This window comes from Macrotis lagotis, chromosome 1 (genome assembly GCF_037893015.1).
Source record: "Macrotis lagotis isolate mMagLag1 chromosome 1, bilby.v1.9.chrom.fasta, whole genome shotgun sequence".
NCBI classification, from domain to species: Eukaryota; Metazoa; Chordata; class Mammalia; order Peramelemorphia; family Peramelidae; genus Macrotis; species Macrotis lagotis.
In genome coordinates, this window is record NC_133658.1 from 782735078 (window position 1) to 782749018 (window position 13941).

The window sequence follows — 13941 nt, forward strand, 5'->3', positions numbered from 1 at the left end:
TTTTCCTTTATAAGTTTGGATGCTATAGCATTTAGACTGCATAAGTTTAATATTAGTATTGGTTTGTTGAATTTGGTTCCTTTCAGCATAATGTGATTTCATTGCTTATCCCTATTTCTATTATGAATTTTTGTCTTTTCCTTTTTATGACAACAGTTATATGATAGCAAATCCTCTTTTGGATTTACCTAATACATATAAATTTTTTCCCACATTCTCATTCTTATTCTGTCTATGTCTTTGCATTTTAGATATTTTTTCCCTAAGCAAGAGATTTTAGGTTATCACTCTATCCAATCCATCATTCTCTTTAATTTTAATGGATTTTAAAAATCTCTTCACATTAAAAATTATGAGAATTAGGTTTATATTTTTCTCCATTTTTACTCTATTATTGCTTTTTTGAATTGGGATTTTGTTATTAGTTTTGTTTATAAGATATTATTTTATCTTTACAATTTTTTTTGTTTACCTACTTTTAGATAATTCTATTCTCAAAGACACCCTTCTCTTCATACTCAACCCCATCTCCTATTTGTTGGTCCTTTCCCTGGTACTATACTTTTATTTATTCCCTTCCTTCTTCCCTTCTTTTTCTTCCTCTCAGTTTAAATAATTTAAAAAATCCCCTCCTTATCTTTCTTTTTGACTTCTTTTGCTTGTAAGAAGGGTTTTTCAAAAAACTTTTCTGGTACCTTTTTTTTTTTAGGTTTTTTTCAAGGCAATGGGGGGGGTTAAGTGGCTTGCCCAAGGCCATACAGCTAGGTAATTATTAAGTGTCTGAGCCCAGATTTGAACCCAGGTACTCCTGACTCCAAGGCCGGTGCTTTATCCACTATGTCACCTAGCTGCTCCTATCTGGTACCTTTTTCTAAAAGAGATTTATTTATCTTGTTTTTTATTATTAATTCTCTTCCCTTTCAATTTTTTCTAATATTTTATTATTGAATTCATGCTCTTTATATTTCTTCTTTAGTTCTTTATAATTAATACAGAATTAAAGGTCTCTCTTCTAAATGTCTTATAGATCTTACTTCTTCCATATTTTTTTTTTGGAGCAGGAGACCACCCCATGTTTATTCTGTAACTTCTTACTGAGAGGCCTTGTTGTTTATTATTAGCTTAATAGAGGTACATATAGGTACATGTTTCTTTCTATCTTCAACCTTCCCTTTCTCTTTTTTATGCACTCTTATTTTTCAACCTAGTCTCACAAAATACATTAATTAACTGGGGGAGGGGGAGAGAGGACAACTTTAGGTCATGGTTTTTCAGACCTGTTCTTCTGCTACTAGTATTCATTTTTCTTCAAGTTTCAACTTAAATTGATCTCCTTTTGAACTTTTAGAAAGAAATTTATTAATGGCTCCTCTGTTAGTATTTTTTTTTTGGAGGAGGCTGTAGAGATTAAGTGACATGCCCCAGGTCACATAGCTACTATCTTTCAAGCATCTGAGGCTGAATTTGAATTTGGGTCCTCCTAACTCCACTGGAAAGCTTCCTTTTGTCAAGCAATCTGTTGATTTTTTTTTAACTGAAAGGCATCTTTCTTTTCCTGTGTATTTTTTCTTAATTGTCTCTAATGATGGAATAATTTATAACACTAATGTTTTCTTTGCAATTGCATTTATTTACCTTTGTATTGTTTCTGTGGAAATATTGTCTATATTTTTTAAGAAATATTTCAAAGGCCTCTCTTTTTTGTAACGTCCATCTTTCTTCAGCATTAAGCTGACATTTGCAGAGTAGGTCATTATGTCTTCTATCTTGAGTTCCTTTGCTCTTCAGAACACATTATCCCATTCCCTTCTTGAGTTTCTTAAGGGTGCAGAAAAGTTGTTTTATTTGAATTCCCTTTTCCTTATATTTGAAGGTCCTTTTCCCGGTTACCTGTGGAAGCCTGGATGCTTTTGTTACTGAAATTGTCACTGAAATTGTGAAACAGTGAAAAACACTGTTTCTTGAAGTTTGAAGCAAAATTTTTTTGTTTTGTTTTGTTTCTAGAAGCCTGCTTTGGATCTTTTGATTAGAATTTGTCTTCTGTCTTCCTAAGTTTTGAACAGCTTTTTGCTTTTACATAATGGTACTTGGGTTGGTTTTTTTTTTTTTGGTTGTTTTTCATGTTCTTCTGGGAGATTTGCAATATTTAGGTTCTCTCAACTCATTCCATCTTAGTGATCAATGTGTTTTGTTTGTATAGAGTTCATATGCTTTTTTTGTTTTGGTTCTTCTAGATTATTCTTCATTTTACTTTATTATATTCCCAATCAGTTCTCTTTCACTTCTTTGGAGAGATTTGCCAAGATGGATTTATATTTTTCTGCTTTACCAATTGGTTGTGCAGTGCAAGCCATAATTTTTCCCACTTCCCCCTTAAATATTCTGATTTCCCTTTTGAATCCTTTCAAAACTTTTTTTTATGGTTTAATGCTCTTTTGAGAATCTGAAAAGTCCTGTCTTTCATTAGTTTTTGGTTCAATTTCCTTTGCCTTGGAATATTTATTTAGAGAAGCTTGCAGCCACCTTCCTTTATGACATTAGTATCTTTCCTATTGATTACCTGCTTGTCTTCTAGACTTTTAACTGAGTTTACTTTCTCCTAAAGATCTTAGTTGGGTTTGGGGTTTTTTCCCTTTCGCTCACTTTCTGACTTTTGTGGTGGGTTTACTCCTGGAGGCTGGCCCTAAAAGTTTGGATTCTCCTTCCACTTTAGATCATTCATTTTTCATTGACATCAGTCCCAGTCCCAAGAGCCTTTTCTTCAAGATCAGATGGCTTCACCTACTGATAGCCTGTCCTATTTCCCTCTATTCTTTAGAACATGGCCTCCACTTTCCCATTCCCTTCTACAAGTGGCTGTGACAAAATTAAGGTTTACTGCCTATTGGCACAGATGTTGGGATGTGAACAGAAAATGCTGTTACTAATTGTAACAGATTCAGGGAAATTAATAAATGGATCCTAGAGTATAATCCATTGGATTAGATTGTGAGCCATGATGGATTGTGAAAGTTGCTGGGGGGCTAGGAATTTTAAGCAAATAGATTAGGAATTATTGCTATTTATCTTGTTTGACCTCCTGATTTCTTGTCCTATTAAGACAACTATAAATACATAACTCATCTTTTAGAAGTTTTTAAAGTGTGAATTAGAAAAAATACCTACTCCTTATTGGTCATATGATCTGGAAGTTTGCTCCTTTAAGTATTAACTGTGATAGATTATTTTGTCCAGATAGATGTGGAAGATTTCCATAATGGCAAATCATTACTTAGAATTGACAAAAGAATATTAATGATTGTGGCATCATATCACTAGAAGCTGGAGTTAAAAGCAGGACAGAGGCAAAATTCTACAGTTTTCTATCACTTTATTCTTTTCCCCTTCTGCAGAAAAATGTGACTTATCCACCAGTTACATTAAATATTTGAGTATGCTAGGGTTTGGAGTTAGAGGCTAATTTAGCCCAGTAGACAAGAAACAAATCCCAACTCTACCACATATATATGCTTATGTGACTTTGGACAAGTCATTTAATCTCTTGAGGACTCAATTTCTCTACTATCTCTAGATTTATGATTTTATGAAATGTTAAAACACCTAAGGAAGATTTTTAACATTGTGCATGACTGACTGTTGATCTACACCGGTGGAGAGAGTATCTACTTAAGTAATTTCTTGATCCATCAAAGCATTTGTTTTAATTATCTGAGGGGTATATGCATAATTTAATTGTATTTACTTGCTATCCTTCACAGAAGCTAGGGAATAGACTAATGGGCTCTGACCTCCTTTCTCAAGCTATGAATCTTTAAACCTTAGTTAAACCCTGGAAAGAATCAAGAATTAACATTTGACATTGAAACTCTTACTGGCTACTTTCCCAGTGTTAATAGATTTAACATCTTTTGTGGTTAAACATTATACTCTTGGGGAAGTGTTTTGCAAGATGAGATACTGAAACAGCTTCTTCCCTCCTCCCCCCCACCCCCTCCACTTTGGTTTTGGAAATAAGAGCCCAAGTTTATTGAGTCTTTGAATTCTGCAATTTTACGACTTGCTTGGAAATTTGACTGGTAATCAATAGTATAGGCTCCATTCCGAGTGTCACATCTTCCCACCCAGTACCAAGTAAGCTAGTTATTGTGCTTACCTAGGTAAAGATGGGAGATCTTTATCACTCTCCCTTACACTCTGCACCATTAACTAAGAAAAATAGTTAAGGAAATCAACCAGTACAATGATCATATTGGATAGTTTGTGCAATGTTCTATATCCATAGCCCTCTTCCTGTCTTCCAAGAGAAGGAAGAAAACATATTTCCTCAATTCTTTTCCATGGAAGAGGTGTAGAATAACATGTCTTGGTGTTAGTAAGCAAGATTATACTATCAGGGAGAATCCATAAAAGAATGCCCATCCCCTCTCTACCCAAGACCTAGTAATATTGCTCCTCAAGCTTCGGGAGGAGGAATTCCCTTCCAGAACATCTTTGTAAACCACTAGAAATCTTCCTGTAGTCAAATTGGCACTAAAATTTCTAACCTGATGTGCAGAGAAACAAGCTCATTGTCTTTGTTACCAGGAAGGATACATGTATCTGTGTGTACATGTGTGAGTCTGGGTCAGAGTCTGGGTGTATGTGTTAAAAAACAAAAGCTTAAGAAATCCTGGTCACTTTTCTGTTTTTTCAAAGCTAGAAAAAACATTATGTTTTTGTTTCTTTTTTCTTTTGAAAGGAAATCAAACAATTTTGATTCTCTGTGGAATTACAGATTCATAGCATCTTGGTCCCTATATCCAATTCCAACATCAGCAGAAAAAGATTTTAGGAGACATGAACATGTGCTGGTGACGAATGATTGCCAAACTCTTATCATTAGAGCTAAACTGGAATAGAAAAATTCCCTAAGGAACACACAAAAAAGAAAAAAAAAGCTTAGAAAAGGCAGGGACAAGCCTTCTTGGAATAAGCTTTTTTTTTTTAACAAAATCCACCATCAGTGACATATTATCATTTAATTAGCGATTAGGTGAATTATTAACAATAAGGTGGAATTTAAATAGAATGATATGATTAAGCCTAATTTAATAGAAAAAATATGCATCAAGAGGCTGAGTACTACACTGGCCTTGGGAACATGAAAAATACTAACTCACATTTGAATAATAGTTCAAGGTTTGCAAAACACTCTACTCACAACAATCCAATGAGTCAGGTAATGCATTTAGTATCATCACTATTTTATAGATGAGGAAACTGAGGCTCTGCAAGCTTAAATGAATTGATCATAAATACATAGCTAGATAAGTAGTTAAGGTTAGAATAGCAGATCAGCCAACAAATATTTAAATGTTTTCCTATGTGCCAATCAAGTCAACAAGCATCTATTAATTGCCTACTATCAAATATTGTTCTCGTATTAGAGATAAAAAGGCAAAAACATGGTCCTGCCTTCAAGGAACCCACATTGTAAAGACAACATATAAATAAATAGGCAAACCAAGACATAGATATAGAGATCTATAAATGGGCTGGGAAAAGTGAGAAAGGAAAAAGAGAGACAGAGACTGACAGAGAGAGAGACAGAGACAGAGACTGACAGGGAGACAGAAAGAGACAAAAAGAGAGACATAGAGATAGAGACAGAGATAGACAGAATGAGACAAAGAGAGAGACATCAAGACAGATAAAGAAATGAGAGACAGAGACAGTCAGAAAAAGACAAAGAGAGAGACATAGAGGCCAACAGACAGACTGAAAGAAACAGAAAGAGAGAGAGAGAGAGAGAGAGAGAGAGAGAGAGAGAGAGAGAGAGAGAGAGAAAGAGAATAGAATTTAAAATCTAATCAGAGGGAAAGCACTTGAGGTGGGGAGAAGTACCTTTCCTGAGAAGACAGAGAAAAAGCCTCTTGCAGAAGGCAGCATTTATGTTGTGTCTTTGAGGAATTCAGAAAAGTTAGAAGACAGAGATGAGAAAGGGAAATATTCCATGTATGGTATACAACCATTATAAATGTATAAAGTGTGAAGATGGAATGTTTTGTCTAAAGAATAGCAGTGTTGTTGGATTTTAGAAATGTGTGGAAGATCGTAAATTGTAAAAAGACTGAAAAAGTAGGAAAGGACCATGTGGTCAAGGTAGTTTAAATGCACCTTGTTTACTTTATCCTGGAGGTAATGGGGAGCCATAAATTTGTTAAGAGTGGGGAAGGGGCAATGTGGTCTCAAGAGACATTCTTACTAAATTATTAAAAGATATAGACTATCTACACTATTACTTGTATAGTAGCTGCTTCTCTTTCTTAAGGCTTTTGGTGAGTATCTAATAACCTATACCATTTAGTGAATGTATCATAAAATTTAATGCTAGATAAAAATATTGTCCTGTAATGCTAACATGTGGGAACTTTCTCCACCATCACAGATGAAGAGTATGTCACTTGTATTATTAGGTGCTCGTGGCTCAGAGAGATTGTGACTTGCCCATGGTCACACAGCAACTAAGTGCCAGAGAAAGCACTTAAATTCAAGGCATTCTGACTCAGAGCCAAGACACTTTCCATTAGTTTTTGCTTGTAGTATCTTATAGCTACTGTCCTATATTGCTATCTCAGTATCATAAGTGTATGAAATTTATCTCTAAGGCTGAGCTGTAAGTTTTGGGAGGGCAGAGAGAGCTGATATTTTGCTGCTTTTGTCCCTCCTGCTGTGCCCAACCTGGAACTGACCTCACAGTAACTGCTTTGTCAAATACTTTTTGATTTTACTGACTTTACAACTTTACCTTTTAATTTTTTTCTTATCTAAATTTGTTTTTCCTTAGACAGACAAAATCTTTAAGAGGCAATATCACAAAAATGGGAAAGGAGGGGAAACGTCAGGAGAATATATACATGACACCCAGAACTGAAACTTTCTAAAGTCACTCTGGTTTTTTTTAATTAATATTTTCTTTGTTTTCCAATTATTTACAATAGTAATTTCTACCTATCATTTTCTGTAATTTTACAATTTTTCCCTTACCCCTTCCCTCCCCCACCTCCCATAGAAGACAGTGATAATCTTTACATTGTTTCCATGTTATACATTGATAGAAATTGAATGTGTTGGGAGAGAAATCATCTCCTTAAGAAGAAAATAAAATATTAGAGATAGCAAAGTTATGTAGTACATAAGACACTTTTTTCAAAAAAAATTGAGGGTAATAGACTTTGTCTTTGTTTAAACTACACAGTTCTTTCCCAGGATACAGATGGTATTCTCCATCACAGGTGCTCTAAAATTGTCCCTCATTATTGCATTGATGGAATGAGCAAGTCCATTAAGGCTGATCATCACCCCCCATGTTGCTGTTAGGGTGTACAATATTCTTCTGGTTCTGCTCATCTCTCTCAACATCAGTTCATACAAGTCTTTTCAGGCTTTTCTAAAATTCCATCTCAGTTTCTAACAGAACAATAGTGTTCCATAACATACATATAACACAATTTGTTCACCCATTCCCCAATTGATGGACATTCACTCAATTTCTAATTCTTTGCCACCATATACATGGCTGCTATGAATATTTTTGTTCAAGTGGTATTTTTACCCTTTTGTATGATCTCTTCAGGGTATAGACCCAGTAGTGGTATTGTTGGACCAAAGGGTATGCACATTTTTGTTGCCTTTTGGGCATAATTCCCAATTGCTCTTCAGAAGGAACTCCGCCAACAATATATTAGTGTTCTATATGTCCCACAACTCTTCCAATATTGAATATTGTCCTTTCTGGTCATATTGGCTAATCTGATAGGTGTAAGATGGTACCTCAGAGCTGCTTTAATTTACATTTCTCTAACCAGTAATGATTTAGAATAATTTTTTGTATGACTATGGATAGCTTTGATTTCCACATCTATAAATTGCCTTTGCATGTCCTTTGACAATTTGTCAATTGGGGAATGGCTTATTTTTTTTTTTACAAATTTGACTCAGTTCTCCAAATATTTTAGAAATGAGTCCTTTATCAGAAATACTAGGTGTAGAAATTGTTTCCCAATTTACTACATTTCTTTTGATCTTGTTACAGTGGTTTTGTTTGTGCAAAAGTCCTTTAATTTAATGTAATCAAAATTATGAAATTTGTTTTTAATGATGTTCTCCATCTCTTCCTTGGTCATTAAACTACTTCCCTTTCCATAGATCCAATAAGTAACTCTTTGAACTCTTAGTTTGCTTATAATATTGTCTTTTACATCTAAATACTGAACCCATTTTGATCTTATCTTACTATAGGATGTGAGATGTTGGTCTAACCCAAGTTTCCTCCATACTAACTTCCAATTTTTCCCAGCAGTTTTTATCCAGGAGAGTTCCTTCTTCACCTATTTTTTCCAAAGAGTTCATATAGAATTAGAACTAGTTGTTCCTTAAATACTTGATAGAATTCACTTGTGAATCCATCTGGCCCTGAAGATTCTTTTCTTAGGGAGTTCAATGATAGCTTGTTGAATTTCCTTTTTTTCTGAGAAAGGGTTATTTAGGTATTTACCTCTTCATTTAACCTGGGAAACTTATATTTTCATAAATATTTATCCATTTCCCTTAGATTACCAAATTTATTGGCATATAGTTGGGCAAAATAATTCCAAATTATTATTTTTGATTTCCTCCTCATTGGTGGTGAGTTCACCTTTTTTCATTTATGATACTAGTAATTGGGTTTTCTTCTTTCTTTTTTTAAATCAAATTAATCAAAGGTTTATAAATTTTATTGTTTTTTTTTCATAAAACCAACTTGGTTTTATTTATTAGTTCAGTAGTTTTCTTACTTTCAATTTTATTAATTTCTCCTTTAATTTTTAAAATTTCTAATTTGGTATTTACTTGAGGGTATTTGGTATTTACTTTCTTTGATTTGTTCTTTCTCTAACTTTTTTTTAGTTGTATGCTTAATTCATTGATTTCCTTTATCCATTTTATTCATGTAAGCAGTTAAAGATATAATATATCCCCTAATAATTGTCTTGGCTGTATCTTATAAGTTTTGGTATGTTGTCTCATTTTGTAGTTATCAAGGATGAAATCATTAATTCTTTCTATAATTTTTTGCTTGATCCACTCATTATTTAAAAAAGAGGTTATTTAGTTTCTAATTAGTTTTAGATCTGTCTTTCCATGGCCCATTATTGCACATGATTTTTATTGTATTATGATCTAAGAAGGAAGCATTCACTATTTCTTCCTTTCTGCATTTGATTATAAGGTTTTTATGCCCTAGTATATTGTCAATTTTTGTGTAAGTGCCATGTACTGCAGGACAAAAAGTATATTCCTTTCTATCCCTATTCAGTCTTCTCCAAATGTCTATGATGCCTAGATTTTCTAATATTCTATTTACCTCTTTAACTTCCTTCTCGTTTATGTTATGGTTAGATTTATCTAAATCTGAGAGAGGGAGATTAAATCTCCCACCAGTAGAGTTTTGCTGTTTATGTCTTCCTGTAACTCATTCAGTTTCTCCTCTAAGAATTTGGATGCTATATAACTTGGTGCATACATATTTAGTATTGAAATTGCTTTATTGTCTATGGTATCATTTAAAAGGATATAGTTTCCTACCTTATCTCTTTTAATGAGATCCATTTTAGCGGCTGCTTCGTCTGAGATAAGGATTGCTACCCCTGCCTTTTTTCACTTTGGCTGAAGCAAAATATATTCTGCTCCAATGTTTTACTTTTACTCTACATGTATCTCTCTGCTTCAAATGAGTTTCTTAAAGGCAGCATATTGCAGGATTCTGGTTTTTAAACCACTCTGCTATTCACTTATGTTTTATGGGAGAGTTCATCCCATTCACATTCAAAGTTATTATTACTAACTCTTTATTGCCCTCCATATTATCTTCTGTCTGTTTGAATTTTTCTCCTTTTTTTCACTTTATTCATATTCCCCAGTATTTTACTTCATACTACCACCTCCTTCAGTGTAATTGCCCCTTATATCCACCCCTCCCCATCTTTCCTCTTTTCTTTGCCCCTTCTTCCTTCCCTTTGTTCTGTTCATTTCCCTTCCCCCCCTCCCCTTTCCTGTTTTAATATTTGAAAGGTAAATAAGTTTCTTAACTTAACTGAGTATGTGTATGTTAATTCTGCTTTGAGTCAAATCTGATGAGAGTAAGAATTCAGGCAGTTTTCACCTCCTCCCTTCTTCCTCTATATTGCAATAGTCCTTTGTACCTCTTCATGTAATGTGATTTACCCCATTCGATCTCCTCCATCCTCCTATCTCTTTACTATCCCCCCCTTTTAAAGGAGATATTATTTTTTAAATCATTCTAAGTCAGTCACAGACAGGTTATGAATGTCCATTACTTCTGGCTAAGGATATTCTCTCTAACAGAGTTACAATTCTCAAGAGTTAAGAGAATCTTTCTCCCAGATGGGGATATAGCCATTTTTATCTTATTGGTTAGCAATTTTTTTCCCTGAGTCTCCTGTTTGAAGTCCAAATTTTCTATTTACCTCTGGTCTTTTGGTCAGGAAAAGTTGGAAGCCTCCTATTTCATTAAATGTCCATGTTTTCCCCTGGAAGAGAAGGCTAAGTTTTGCAGGGAAGTGAATTCTTGGCCACATTCTGAGCTCCCTTGCTCTTTGTAATATTGTATTCCAGGCCCTTCAATCCCTTAACGTTGAAGCAGCCAGGTCCTGTGTAATCCCTACTGTGGTTTCTTGGTATCTAAATTTTTTCTTTCTGGCTGCTTGCAGGATATTCTCTTATACCTGATAGTTCTGAAACTTGGGCACAATTTTCCTTGGTGTTTTCACTTTGGGATCCCTTTCAGGAGAAGATCAATGTATTCTTTCAATAACTATTTTGCCCTCTGGTTCAATGATATCAGGGAAATTTTTCTTCCAAAGATCCTGGAATATTGAGTCCAGGATTTGTTTTTATCCTCAATGTATCCTCAAAGTATTCAGGAAGCCCAGTAATTCTTAAAGTTGTCTCTTTTGGTCCTATTCTCTAGGCCAGTAGGTTTGCCAATGAGGTATTTTACATTTTCTTCTATGTTTTCAATTTTGTGGTTTTGTTTAATGGATTCTTGTTGTCTCATGAAGTCATTAGTTTCCATAGATTCCATTCTATTTTTTAGAGAAGAATTTTCTTCATTTAGCTTTTCCAACTCCTTTTTGAAAGAATTTTCCATTTGCCCAATTGTGGTTTTCAAAGAATTATTTTCTTTTTGTACTTGTCCAATTGTATTTTCAAAGGATTTTTTTTTCTTGTTTCAGGGTGTTAATTTTCTCTTGCAAGCTGTTAATTTTCTCTTGGGTTTCTTTTTCCAATTTTTCCAATTTCTTTTTAAACTCTTTCCTTATATCTTCTAATAAGTCCTTCTGGGTTGAGACCAATTTATATTCTCCTCAGAAGTTCTAGCTCTCTCTGAATTAGGGTCTTTGTCTTTGAGGTAACTTTCAATGTACCCCCCCCTTTCTGATGGCCTTTCTTCATTTTCCTAGGATCTTGTGTTGAGGGAGAGGCTGGTTCACAGACCTTTGGTTTTGAAAACTCTAGAGGCTTAGTCCACTGGGTTTATTAACTCCAAGTGGGCCAGCCACTAAGGTGTGCTAGAGGCTTTCTCTGGAGTCTTTGTGACCTTGATTTGCTGCCCACTCCCTAGGCCTGGGCTGGGGGAAGCAGCAGGGTCTGGATTATCCTTGAACAATGTGGGCTAGGCCCTCAGGCTATTATTCATTAAATACTGAGAGAGATCTGCTGCACACCTGGAGGGGGGGCAGGAAAGTTTTTACTGTGTTTGTTTTGGGAAGAGTCCCTTTTTCTCACAGGGATGGGGAGGGGGGTTCAACTGGAAACATGGGGACTCCAGTGAAGATATAGGGCCCATGGCCCTGGTCTTCCAGGCCAGTGGACCTGACTGGATTGATGTCTAGCCACCAGGCACTCTCCTACCCCCTGCACTAGAACTCTCCCTCCAACCTTGCTGGAGCTCTCCTGCCCAATTACAAAATCAAAAGCTTCTGCAGTTGTTCGGAGGTTAGTCCCAGATCTTACCCCACTTCCCCTGTGCTGGCTCTCTGCTCTCTGCTCCCAGCTCATCCATGTTCCCTTGAGATAGACTTTGTTGGTAGATGTTCTTATCCTTTGTTCTTCTCTAGATTTTGTGGATTTGAATTCTGTTAAAAGGGTTGTTTCATATTATTTCTGAGGGAAAGCCAGAGACTTTAGCACAGTGCCTGGCTTCTCTCTGCTCTCTGGGCCAGAAGTCTTAGATCATCACTCTGGTTGCTACTCAATATCACTGTGCTTCAGTTTCCTCATTATAAAATAAAAATAATTATGCCTCAAAAGAGGCATTAAATAAAAATGCATTTCATTACTTTAGAAGCTCACAAAAGAGATTTGCTTATATCTTTTTTCTTTCCTAGAACAAGAAAATAACTGTACAAAAATAAGATTGTTATAAGTAAATGATTCCTCACAATACATTGAACATAGCTTCTAAAGAAAAAAGAGCCAGAAATGTGTTTACTATTAAGCTAATACCATCTGGCCCCAGAACACTCCCAGATTTAAAACTCTTGGTTAATTTTTTTTCTTGATGGATAAAAATAGCTCAGCTCCCTTTTTAGATATTCTTCTTCAGAATCAGCATAAAATTCTGACCAGAAATTGGTACACAAAACACATCATGACTTGAATTGAATTGAAGTATTGTGGTTTAGTTGTTTCTGTCATATCCAAATCTTTTGGTCTCATTTAGAGTTTTCTTGACAAAGATACTGGAGTTGTTTGCCATTTCCCTCTCCAGCTCATTTTACAGATGAAGAAACTGAGGTTAAGTGATTTATAAGATTTAAGAAGTTATAAAAATGAACATGCATAGTCTGTATATGAAAATAAATTAATACCATTATCTATCAAAAAGTAGCCATGCTCCTTGTGATAGCAAAAGTCTGAAATGAATATTTTAGCTGATTAAATTATGATATATGAATATAATGGAATATAACTGCTCTATATGAAATAAGGATTATGAGCAATTTGGAAAAACAAGGGAGGAATTAATTAACAAGTCAAAGAAAGCAGAACCAGGAGAACAATATACAGAAAGATTACAAATGAAGACAGTACTAAAAGATAGCTGACCTTCAGATTAAATAAAGAGGACAGAATACAAAACCCACTTTTGTCCTCTCTCTCTCTCTAGACCAAAAGGTGGTTTACAGGTACAGAATGTTCATTAATTATCAAATATAGTCACTATGATGTTTGGTTTTGCTTGACTCTTTACCTTTGTTATGTGGTAAGGTTTCATGTGTGTGGGTAAGAGAAGTATATTAGGAAATGAATGTGGAGGGAAGACAAAAAAAGTGATAATATAAATTGAAGTTAAGGAACAACAGTCAAAGCAGTTGAGGGTTGGAGGGGGTGGGCAGAGTAGAGATTAACCAGATGGAAGTTATGGGCTCATTTTCCCCTGGGATTAGACTTGCAGTTCCTCAAGGGTAATTGGACACTCATAATTAAATCTAGGAAATAAGCTAACTTTTTTTTGCACATTTACAAGGTGAACAACAACAGCTTTGCCTGAGGACGGTATCCTGGGTCTGTCCAATAAGGCCTTTAGATCTTTAAATGGACAATGCAGCAAATAATATTGACTGATTTTCAGAGAATTCTTTATCTTCAAACTGGGTTCAGAGTAGGAAATAGCTAATCTATACTTCAAATACAACATATAGTATTCCTACTTGAAAGTAATGGGCAATTAAATGCTTCAAATATCTTATATTCTTTAAAATACCTTTCTGACCTTTTATTTGTTTGAGTAGGAGAAAATGATGTTTACAGGAGCATTTGTAATTTGACCTACTTATGTTTTCTAGATCTAAGAATAGTACATTCTAGGCTTCCTCCCACTGAGCAGGACTAACA